The sequence below is a fragment of the Dipodomys merriami genome, unplaced genomic scaffold (genome assembly GCF_024711535.1).
Source record: "Dipodomys merriami isolate MVZ:Mamm:240054 unplaced genomic scaffold, mDipMer1.0.p SCAF_52, whole genome shotgun sequence".
NCBI lineage: Eukaryota > Metazoa > Chordata > Mammalia > Rodentia > Heteromyidae > Dipodomys > Dipodomys merriami.
Window position 1 is genome coordinate 1,782,571 of NW_027206091.1, and position 10,293 is coordinate 1,792,863.

At 35.5% G+C, this 10,293-nt stretch overlaps 1 non-coding gene across 1 annotated transcript; it reads left to right on the plus strand.

The window, feature by feature from the left end:
* Window positions 1-350: 350 nt before the first annotated feature.
* LOC138811366 (U6 spliceosomal RNA) lies at window positions 351-453 on the plus strand. The gene has a single exon (XR_011367361.1). It is a non-coding gene; the product is annotated as a U6 spliceosomal RNA (small nuclear RNA).
* Window positions 454-10,293: the final 9,840 nt, after the last annotated feature.

Genomic DNA, 10,293 nt, shown 5'->3' on the forward strand with positions numbered 1-10,293 from the left:
ATTGCATAGTTCATTTCCAACATAGTGTCTAGTGAGCATCACTGCTGAGTTAGTTCACCCTTTGTCCCACCAGTTCTGTGCTTTCCCCTTCCCCTCTCCAAATCAGATATACTTATCTACAAGACAAAAGGTACAGAAATCAAAATCAGTAACAAAAGGGGAAAAATAGGAAAACAAAACAAACAAGCAAAAAAAGAAAAACCCTACATTTGATTTTCTGACAAGAGGTATCCTTACTCATTATGTGTTGGTTGGTTCCCTTTTCTATAAAACATTTTTGTTCTTTTTAATCAGATGTGTAACACAAGATTTGAAAGTATTGGGATAGAGAAAAATATTTAAGAGAGTTTTTGTTTCCGCAGCACATGTACTAAAATTGGAACGATACAGAGTAGATTAGCATGGCCCCTGCGCAAGGATGACACGCAAATTCGTGAAGCATTCCATATTTTTGCCACAAGTTACCATGCAACAGCCTGCTGTTCATGTACAAAGTCAGGAACCTTTGACTGCTTCCATGTTGGCATCTGCCCCCCCTCAAGAGCAAAAGCAAATGTTGGGTGAAAGGCTGTTTCCTCTTATCCAAGCCATGCATCCTACTCTTGCTGGTAAAATCATTGGCATGTTATTGGAGATAGATAATTCAGAACTACTTCATATGCTTGAGTCTCCAGAGTCTCTGCGTTCTAAGGTTGATGAAGCTGTAGCTGTACTACAAGCCCACCAAGCTAAAGAGGCTGCCCAGAAAGCAGTTAACAGAACCACTGGTGTTCCAACTGTTTAAAAATTGATCAGGGACCATGAAAAGAAACTTGTCAAAAACACAATGTATGACTCAATATACTAATAAAGCATGTTTTGAGAAAAAAAAAAAAGAAACTCGTGCTTCACCGAAGAAAAATATCTAAACATTGAAAAACTTAAATATTATGAAAAAAACATTACAAAATATAAAATAAATAAAAAAAGGAAAGGAAACTTTGAACCTTATGTACTGAGCAAATGCCAGGTCTAGCAAACAGTGCTAGTCCTAGATTACTTGATTTAAAAACAAACAAAAAAAAACTACAAAAAATAGTAAAATATAAAAACAAATTAATGTTTTATAGACCCTGGGAAAAAGAATTTTCAGCAAAGTACAAAAATTTAAAGCATTCCTTTCTTTAATTTTGTAATTCTTTACTGTGGAATAGCTCAGGATATCAGTTCTAAGTAACAGAATTGATAACTGTGCGAGGAAACGTAATTTGGATTATAAAATTCTTGCTTTAATAAAATTCCTTAAACAGTGAAAAAAAATATTTAAGAGAGCAAGAATGTCAAAAAGTTAAAAGGACTGTCCTTGAAGAGATGGCTTTTAGAATAAAGGCAAATACTGATTTTTGGAAAAGGTCATCTTTCTTTCTAAGCTCTCTTATCTTGAAGCTAGATTTGTCCTCCAAGATCAGATTCTCTTTATAAGAAAATTAGAGAGAATAAATATGTATCCTAATGGAAATCTTCCAATGTAATAGGTTTACCACAGCATGTTGCTGCCTTTCAGAACATGCCTATGTAAAGCTAGGCATATGCCATGATCCCGTAATCCCAGCACTTGGGAGACTACTGTGCAAGATCATCACACACTCAAGGCCAGACTGCACTCAGGGAGGGGGAGGGGAGATGCACACACAGAGAAAGACATAGACAGACACACAAAAAGAGACACAAAGAAAAAGAGACAATGAGCAGAAAGGGACACACTGAGGGAGAGAAAGACAACAAGTCAAAATAGAGGAAGAGACAGACAGAAAGAGGAGGAAGGAAAGAAGAAATGAAGGAAGGAAAGATAGATGTAAGGAAGGAAGGACAGAAGAGAGGAAAAGAAATGAAAGAAGGAAGGAAGGAAAAAAAGAAGGAAAGAAAGAGAGGAAGAAAGAAAATGAAAGAAAGGAAGAGAGAGAGAGAGAGAGAGAGAGAAAGGAGAAAGGAGGGGAAGTACATGACCATGTACTGTGACTAGAAATTTTCTGAAAATATTTAGATGTTTTTGGTAAGCTTAAATCAAGATTTAAATCAATTTTTCTTTTTTATAATTGGGAGATTTTGGCTTGGCTTCATTTTGTGTCTTGGAAAGTTATAGAAACACAAAACAAAATGAGAAAGATACATCTCTAAGCTTTTAATTTAGAATAAATATTTTGTAATGCCCCTACTTTAACTAAAATTTATAATAAATTAATCTCCCTAGACAATATTTAAAATATAATACTGTAAGTTTGATATAATAAATAAAATAATTTAAAAGTAATTTTAGTAAGTACTTGGTAGTGTTGCAACTAAAAACTTACTGAATTTATTAGATATTTACAAGTCTAGGTCTAAGTTTAAATGTAGTTGTAGAATCGTTGACTCAAAAACCTAAATGGCTTTATGTCGAAAAACAAACTTTACAACTTTGCCCGGGGGGAGTGTGGGAGTGAGGAGGAGGAAATGGGAAGGGATAGGAAGGGGAAACAAAGGAGGAGGCAACAATGTTTGATAAGAAATGTACTCATTACCTTGCCCTGTAATTGCAACCCCTCTGTACAGTATTTTCACACACACACAAAATAAATAAATAAATAAATAAACCCCAAAACTTAAATAGTGTGATTGTGATTACTATGATATGCCAAGATGGTAAAAAAAAAAAAAAAAGGAAAGAAAATTAGAGTCCAGTCTTAAACACAGCATGGTATTTCCTTGATTGCTTTATAGTTGTATACTTGAAAAGACTGTACAACTCGTTTAACAAGTTGGAGTCTGTGCTTATTTAGTTTTACTCATCCTCTCTTTAATACACTCGAGAAATACTATAAATTCTTGACATTTCTAAGCAATCGATCTCTATGAGCAACCAATTGTGACATTCTCCATGCCGTAATGGAGCAGACTCATCCCACCATATTATTTCAAGTATATCACACAGAGTGGTGTGAGTACACACAGATACAAGGGAGACAGGTCAACCAAGATGAGCTCCCAAACTCAAAAAGCCACAGGGAAAACTAATCCCAAGAAATTCACTCAACAGACTCAATTATCATACTTGCCAAAAGCCTTGGGATATAAAAGAATAGAATAATCTGAATAAAACTTCAACAAAATTATCCACAATTAGATGCATAGAAACATGAACCAATTATTTTCGATAATAAAAAGCTCTCAATTGAGTATTTCTAATGAGGATAAATACCACATTATCTGAGTTAGTTTTTATTGCAGTTTTTTTTTCAGTTTTACATGCCAAAAACCTGAGTATGACAATTTAAAAGAGTGTTAAAATTTGGCAAATGAGAAGCCAAGCTCTGGTGGCTCACGCTTGTAATTATAGCTACTCAGGAAGCTGAAATCTGAGGATCAAGGTTCAAAGCCAGCCTGGGCAGGACAATCTGTAAGACTCTTATCTCCAATTAACCACCAGAAAACTGGAAGTGGAATAGTGGCTCAAAATGGTAGAGTGTAAGCATTGAGCAAAAAGGTCAGGGACAGTGCCCAGGCCCTGAATTCAAGCCTTGTGACTGACTTATCATAACAATAATAATAATAATAATAATAATAATAATAATAACAAATGAAATGCCAAGGAAATGACAATGTCTTAGATGTTCAGAATCAGAGATGATAGTGACTTCGTATAATGTTTGCTTCCATCAGTATCTGAAACTTCTTATATCATCCATGATACCCAGTCAGCCGACTCCAGTACAATCACTGATTCTATTTGGAGGACTTCTTTCCTACACTAATTCAAAGTGAAGTCATGAACCTTGGATCAAAATGGAGGTCTGACTCCTGACTGCTAGTTTTCAGCTATATGATTTTGGAAAACTTATTTTGTCCTAAAAATGGCAATAATAGTGACATACATGCACTGTGTTCTTACAGAAATTGAAAGTCTAAAGTGATTAAGTGTTTGAACAGGGCCTAAAAGTTAATAAGTGCCTGAACAAACATTGGCAAGGATTGAACCATTGATTTTCAATCTCCTGTTCAGAACCCACATCACTGTAGGTTTTTTAAAATTTTTATTTATTTATTATTTTGGTTGTGGGGCTTGAACTCAGGGCCTGGGTGCTATTCCTGAGCTTTTTGGCTCAAGGCTAAGGATCTACAACTTTAAGCCACAGCGCCACTTCTGGTTTTCTGGTAGTTAACTGGAGATAAGAGTCACCAAACTTTCCTCCCTGGACTGACTTCAACTGCCATCTTCAGATTTCAACCTCCTGAGTAGCTAGGATTACAGGTGTGAACCACCAGCACCCGGCTTCTTGTACACCTCAGCATCGATTGCTCTAAAGAGAGTATGTGAAGTGCTAGGTACATAAAAGTAAATGTAAAAGTTCTCATTCTGTAGAAAATTACTGTCTTAATACTAAACTAGGTTTTATTGTCTTAATTCCTTTTCCTTCATTTCAGATCATGAGTTTTTTGTCTGTATTGTTTTGGGTTTTTTGTTTTTATTTTTGGTCATGGGGCTTGAATTCTGGGCCTGGGTGCTGTCTTTCAGATCTTCAGCTCAAAGTGAGCGCTCTACCACTTGAGCCACAGAGCCACTTTCAGTTTTCTGGTGGTTTATTGGAGATAAGAGTCTCATGGACTTTCCTACCTGGGCTGGCTCTGAACTGTGATCCTCAGATCTCAGTCTCCTGAGTAGCTAGGATTATAGGCATGAGCCACCAGCATCTGGCTTAACCTGCTTATTTGCTTGAAATTCCTTTCAACTTAATGTAGTTCCAAACTCAACTTATGTCATGCTTTCTAAAACATGAATAATAGTTCTTTGGCTTGAAATTCTAGTGTTAACAATTACCTTTAGGATAAAATGCTTAGCATAGTGCTTAGTGTTTGAAAATAGTATATCCCTTCCTTTTCAAAACAATTATCTCAGTTATCTAGCTATTTTGACCAAGTCCACAGTTCTGGGACAACCTAGATTCAAAATTAGCTTTTTTATTTCTGGACTCATTACTTTCAATATTAATGTTCAACTCTCTGTAATAAAGATTACCTTTCATATTAGGATTATTCCAGAGTATGACTATTATTATTATTTAGCATTAGTAAATAATGACACTTAGGGTCGTATGTCCTTATTTATCGTTGTTCCAAAGAAAGAAGGAGAAAGAAAACACCAAAGTCCCCAAATTAGTAACACAAACTTTCAGTCCACTGGTTACAGATTTTAAGCCAAATCACCTTGATACAGGGTTTTTTACTTAAAAGACAAAATACTAAATATATAATATGTTCCAGTTTATACGTAACATTAATGTGAAAGTCAAATATAAACCTTATTCTGCAGGGTTTACTGTCGGTAACCTATAATGCCGCATACAATCCATTATACCAAATGAACTGAAAACTTTTTATAAGTTATCCCAATATAATAAGGAACCTCATATTTTTGAAATTTTTAAAATTTGGCAATTAATCATACCTCTAGTAAGCCTGTTATAGCTAAAAGATGGTTCATAGGCAAACCTCAAAACCACCAAGTTACTTATGACAATAAACTCCACTAAAATTCTTTCCTAAGTGGTTTTAATACCTTCCTGAAAAAGTGATAGCTGGACTTAAGGGTGTTCTTTTCTCACTTCTGTTCAGAAACTCTTCTGTTACTGCTGTGCTTTACAATCCTGAAACTAAGGAGTCCTTTGTATAAACTTGAAAATCTTATGATACCATTTCCTCTACCTCCAGCTCTCATACTAACTAGTGAGCTTTGTGTGTGCAAAAAATAAATTCTGTTTTCTTTGTGACATATGAGATTAAAAATATATTGCACATTAACAATATACTTTATTATAGCTAGTAATCCTAGCTATTCAGGAGACTGGGGGTCACAGTTCAAAACCAGCCCAGAGAGGAAAGTCCATGAGCTTATCTCTAACTGACCACAAAAAAAAAAACAAGAAGTAGAGCTGTGGCTCAAGTGGTAATGTACCAGTGTTGAGCAAAAATCTTAAGGGACAGCCCCCAAGCTCTGAGTTCAAGCCCCAGGACTGTACTATATCTGTATCATATAAAGCTTCATGTTATCTTTTTCTCATACCTCATCTTGGCTACTAAATCAGCTATACATTTCCACTTGTTAATCTGTAATGTGTTCTTATACAATATTGAAGTTCAATTTAGGGCTTTAAGCAGATTTATAGGTCACCATATTTAGAATATTTGTCAGCCATAAAAGTTTCCAGCTAAGCTGGGCACCAGTGGTGGAGCTCTTCATCTCCAATTAACTAGCAAAAAGGTAGAAGTAGAAGTGTGGCTCAGGTGGAAAAACCAAGTGAAAATTCAAGAGCTGGATTTCAAGCTTCGGTACTAGCCTAGAAAAAAAAAGATTCCTAGCTAAACAATCACACAATAAAAATGGTATTCTCAGACTTCACAGACATCCAAGTGCCTTCTATGCTAGACCTATGAAACCCGAATCTCTAGCTTGTGACCCAAGAATCTGTATTCAAAACAAGCACCATGCAGATACCAATCATCCTCTGAATTGAGGAATCAGTTAATCCTATTCAATTATTTTGACAGGGGATAAAGTTAAAGTACAAAGATATAACATGCAGCAAACTTACTTGGGTGACCTAATTTAAGCATCTTTTAAAAATGGTGGTCAGGAGTTTATTTTTATTATTTCTATTATTAACTCCAAATTATTAAAATTAATTTATTAACTTGAACTTTATTATAATTCATAATCATTTGACTTATTATTATTTGTAGTAAACAAACATTTGGTTGTGTCGACAGCTAAAATGATAGACTTAGAGGCATAAGATCAATAAAATGGCACTAATAGAATAACAGGAATATAATCCAGGAAGAAAAGAAGAAAGTTAATCACCTTTTTTGGAAGCTATAAAGAGATGGTAGTATGGTTGCTGATGTGGCCAGGAACTAGAGCACATACCCATAAGGATGTCGATAAGAAGTGGGATCCTTTGTCCTGAAGAACTCAGGAGCAGCTACCCATGATGCACAGCAAAGATAAGAGCTAATGGAAAAACTAGATATATGGCATCTTCCCTCAGCCCCATGCCAAGATGCCTATTATCAAATGTCTCTACTCCTTGCACTAACAGAATCTTCAAACAATTGTGGAAGGGTAAAACATGTATTCAGAAACACCAAAGAGAGCTAAAGTGAGAGCAGAATACAAGATTGCAAAAGAGGGTTAAGAAATAGTTCACAGGGAAAATGTATTTTGAATGGCTGACCATCAAACTGTTCATAGCCAAATGGTGTTTTACTTTGGAGTAAAAGTTGCAAGATTCATCTCTATAGTTATTGAATGACCACTACATATGAAGTTGTATGTTTACAAAAGAAACAAATATCAATTAATAAAACTACCAGTTATTTAAAAAGTCATCAAAAGCTGCAGAAAGCCTATAGGTGATGTTTGCTGTCCTAATTCATTGTATTGTAGTAACACCACAAATTTGGTGGCTTTAATCAGAATTTTGTCCTACAGTTTTGGATACTGGAAGTCTCAGATCAAGCTATCAGCATATTCGTTTCATCCTAGCTATGGTTAGGTATCTCTTCCCTATGTCTTCACATGAACTTCCTTATTCCTGGCATGTCCTAAAACTCTCTTCTAAAGTTACACATTACATAGGATTTGGGCCTTACTAATGATCTCAATCAACTAACTTTCTTCTCTAAATCTCTATGTCCAACTATTGTCACATTTTGAGGTACTTGAAGTTAAGTATTTAAATATGAACTGAGGTGTTATGTAATTGATCCTATAATAATTTCTAAAATATTTTTATATTTAACTTATAATGGTGGTGATAAGGTATCACTAGACATCTCTTTTCTTCCTTGAAGAAAACTCTCTAAAATAAGTCAGTCACTCACTGATAGGAAAAGAGGTCTTCACACTCTAAGGTTTACGAAATTACAGAGGGTATGATGATGTTCCAGTGAAATTGAGTAGTGCTCATTCTTATTTTACTTCCACATACTTTTTGAATTCTAGACTATTTCTCCACTCCTAGAACCAACACAAATCCTAGCAGAGTTAAATTCTCACAGTTCTTAACCCAGGAAGTAGCTGGCACCTACACGTTAATCAAAGTTTTATTGAGAGGATAATTGTCCTTAATACCTTGACCAATATACTATACATAATTGAAAGAGAATAGGGAAGGATCTGGGGAAGTAAAAAGCTGCCACTTCTCCATGTGTTGAGCAAAGGACAGGGAAGGGATGTCAGGCCCTGTTTTAAGGTCAAGGTCAACAAGGAACCAAAAAATTACAAACTGGGATTTGGGAAAGGAAAGGGAGAAGAGGAGTTATTTTGTATGGGGCACAGTGGCTTAAATTTAATAGTTCATCTTTACCACAAATCCATCAGATGAATATGTTTCATCTTCATAGATGAGGAAACTGAAGCTAGAGAATGCTAAATAAGTTGTTTGAGGTTATACACTTGGACAATACAGAAACTAGAACTCAGATCATGAGCTCCAAGCTCAATTGATTCCCTTGTTGCCAAAGGAGATGCTGATCAGAAAGGTGATCTTGAGAGTTTGACTAAAAGTGGAAACAAGACTCCATCTATTTCTGTTTTGTTCAGAGCTGCCCTACTAGTAGATGCAATAGTAACAACAGTAACTTTTGTTATGCTGGCTAATATTTATTTATTCAGCGTCTAGTATGAAGAAGGCACTTTACATGCATTATCTCAGTCAGTCCTTAAAATTGTCTTTTTACAAGTCATATACTTTTATTGTCTTAGCTCATAACAAACAAGACTATTAGGATTTGGGGCCTACATTGGTGTAATCTAATTTTTTCTGTGTATGTATGCCACTGGGGCTCAAACCCAGAATTTCATGTGTAGTAGACAAGCACTCTACCACTGGGGTACATTGCCCTTGTCTCACATCTGAGTAATCTAAGGCCACATATTAGTGTGCGTTCATTTAGGTTGTAGAGTCAAGACAATTTATTTAGTGTTTGTAATTTTTTAATTAAAATTTAAGTTTTTATAGAAAGCTTGTTACTAATATAGCAAGGCTGAAATGTAGTAAGTGCTAGAAATAAAATTTCTAGCAGAATAAAATTCTGACTTGACTCTACCTTTAATATATGTAACTCAAAATAAAGGCAGTGCCAGAAAATGAAAACACTCAATATTCTGTTTGATGATATTGCTTCAACAAATGTTCAAATTAATTTTTAAAAATTTATTTGTCTTGAGAGCCCTCTTTTGCCAATATCAAAATAGTTAAACCACAGGCAATTGTTGTTTTAAAGGTTAAAATGGTTAAGTATTAATGATTTCTTATGGTTACCTCTAATTCAATGTGTGCACCAAGTGATTCAGTTCTGACTGCAGTGATGTTTGTGAATATCTGTGCATTTCAAATCTTTCTATCCTATTGACCTACAGGATCCCTTAAATGTAAGAAATAAAGTAAAGGGAGGTAAGAAGCAAGAATATTTACATGACCATCATCTTCTCTGGAGAGTGCCATCTATTCTTTGATTCCCAAGATATAAAGGGTGATTTTATATCAGACTTAGTGCTGGGTTTCAATATGATCTTATTCTGCCCTATCTTTAAGAGTTCTCTTACCCTTGAGGGTGGAAGGAGATACTTCCCATAATTCCTTAGCCACCTGACCCCTGCTTGCCAAATCCTTTACTGTGGTTTTCTGATGTGAGTTGTTATCCATGTGAGTCCCAAAGCTGAGACATGAACTCTTTCTTGGAGGACTCAACCAGAATTCCCTGAAGTGAAAGTTTAGTCTTTTACCCACTAAACTGCCTCTCCTTGGAGTTAATCAACTGGCTAAATCCTCTGGGGTGAAAAAAAATGCACATTTTGTTGTCTGTGACTTATTAGGCTGAATGCTTCTCACAATGGCAGTCTATGAAACAACTACATGTTAGGGATGAGTGATTTCTCACACTTAATTTGTTCCTATTCAAGGCTGCTGAGTTGTTCCATGGTACCTGAGAACTGAGATATCACATTTCCCACATTTCTTGCTTTTGACTACTTATTCTCCATTATTTATTAGGAGCCTTAGTGCACCAGAGATCCTCTACAACTGGGGCCGGCAGTCACTTGAGCCATTCTCTAAACTCTTTTTGCTTTTAGATATTTTTTCAACTAGGATCTTGAGGTTTGGGCCCAGAAATGGACTCAAACCCATGATCCTCTTATGTATGGCCACCTGTGTAGCTGGGACAGTCAGTTTGAACCACAACGCTTATTTTATTGAATGAGATGTGGTCCCAATA